Below are 2,737 nucleotides of genomic sequence, written 5' to 3' on the forward strand. Positions count from 1 at the left end.
GCTGGTGAAGTCGAGGTTGACCACAACAGTCGTACGCTATTTAAAGCAAATAGTTGGATTAATTGGTGTCGCGTATACAGCATGATAATCCAAAAATCGTCGTTTTAATGCCTTTGGCGCCTCTTTCCTCGCTACAAAGCGACCCATTTCTCAAGCGCATTCTTCCGTTTTATGAGAAATGGATCCTCTACGACATCCGACGACATCCGGCACAGTGGATGAAGCCGGATAAGCTCCAGAAAACTTCCAAAAGCCGAAATTTTATCAAAAAAGGCTATGGTGACTGTTTTGTGGTCTGCGGGCGGTCTCATCCTTCACAGTACCTTTAATTATAGCGTAGCACTTACGGGGGGCAAGTACTACCAAGCAATTGACGAAATGCACCAGAGGCACAACCGAATGTGCCCTAGATTGGTCAATATAAAGGGACTAATTCTCGTTTATGACAACGCTAGCCGGCATGTATCTCAACTGACCCTTCAGAATGTGAACGAATCGAGCTACGAGATTCTGCGCCATCCGCCATACTAAACGCGCCTCTCACCGCCGCTTATAAGTTTTTCAGTCATCTCGAAAGCTTTCAGTCCAGAACTCGAAAAACATTTAAGAAGGCGAGATGATGCTTATTCGGCCTTCCATGGCTTCACCGCTTCCAGCACTGTAGATTTATATGTTAATGGGATAAATGAACTTGTTTGACGTTGGCAAAATATGTCGTTTCTAATGGTGTTAAATCGGATCAATAAAATTTTCTATGAAAGAATTTATGTTTTTTAAATTATTTTTGCACCAACGTAATATATATACATATATATATATATATATATATATATATATATATATATGTATATATATATATATATATATATATATATATATATATATATATATATATATATATATAGGTTGTGTCGATGTCTTTCTGTGGGGGTCTATATACAGGCGTGGGTATGCGTGTGTCATCCTTTTTATATGGACCAACGAGAATCGAAACCAAAGCGTTCAGCTAACGATTTATTTGTCCTCTACTGCAATGACTGGGCTATGAAAACATGCTTACTGCAAGGCTAAAAATTAAAACATGAACCAATAGCTACCACATTATGCATTCGTAATGGTGGCGTTCGACCTTCACCTTGCAAATTTCTTTGTGTTTTTTTTTAATTTTCACATTTTGCACCAATTATTCCGCGCTAAAACCCAAATATAAAGTTTTGCCTGGATTAAAATACCTTATATATTAAGTTTCATGTTTGTAGACAAAACTCTAGGAGGAGTTTAGTAGGCAAAATTTATTAAACAAAAATATATACGTACATATAAATACATATGGAAACAATTTTGTGTTTACTATATACTTTTTACGCAAATATTAGGCAAGTATAAATCATGTAGAATATATATATATATATATATATATATATATATATATATATATATATATGAATATAATTGCATGTAATATTTACCTAAACATGATCATCTCATAAGAATACCGAAAAAAACTAATAAGAAATTAATTAAAATTAATGTGTAAAAGAATATGAAAATTAGCTAGATCCTTTGCTAGCGAATGCACTTCCACCACCCATATATAAGAAAATTGTATTTTCTTTTTAAATAAATAGAAAAGAGGGTTTTAACATGAATATCAATATACACAAAAGAAAAACGAATTCATAGGAGTATATATATATATATATATATATATATATACATATATATATATATATATCCTGAATAAATTAAATCAAGTTAAACACATAAACTTTGGTTTATGATTAATTCTGTCCGTTCTGAAGCATCAATTTTTTAACTAGAGAGAATTGAAATAATTGCTGATTGAATACTAATAATGGAAAATGGGCAAACAAATTTTACCTCGAAAAAAAAACATGTACTCCCTGAGGCAGAAACAACAGACTGATTAGTTATGAAGTGCAGTGTTATCACAACTCAGGCATCCATTGACACAGAAAGGAACCTGTATCGGCTTTCAAACGATAACATCTGAGTCAAATCAAAAAGAGGCTGAACGAGGACAGTGACCTATTATAAATATAAGAATATGACTGGTCTTACCAATATTTCAATATGACCTGCCTTATAACTATCAAAATATGACTTGTCTCATAAATATAAAAATATGACTTGTCTTATAAATATCAAAATATGACTCGATACAAAAATCAGTAGAAACACACTCTTAAAAATGCTATCGGAAATCAGATGTAAAACGACTGATATTTAAATCCTGACAATTTGCAATAAATGTTGTTTAATTCAAAATGTTTATTATCTATTTCTCCAAGGCTTAAACTATAGGGTACACCGATGAAAAGTTGACTGTTTTGGCTTCTATTCTAACTGATGCAGCCTAACTCATTTCTGTTAACTTCTGAAATAAGTACCTATATTACATAGAATATGATACTCAGAAAATAATTGGCTGGGTCATAATAACTACGAAATATGATTAATAGCATTTTTTATGACCAGAAAAACCGGGCACCACGTGCTAGTCTATATATAAAAAAATAATCACATTTAATCCCGCTTCTGTCTCACACTCTATGGTTTGTATTGGTTTTAGTCATGCGTTACTGCTTTTTCTTTTTTCATCTCTCTGTTGAGATCCATGATAAATATAACCACTTCTTATGATTTACTTGACTTCCTATTCCTTTTTATTTCTTGCTGAAAAATAATCTTCATTTTATAACTTTTCCTTTACATC

The sequence above is a fragment of the Euprymna scolopes genome, chromosome 2 (assembly GCF_053919585.1).
Source record: "Euprymna scolopes isolate OS-2025 chromosome 2, ASM5391958v1, whole genome shotgun sequence".
Lineage (NCBI taxonomy): Eukaryota > Metazoa > Mollusca > Cephalopoda > Sepiida > Sepiolidae > Euprymna > Euprymna scolopes.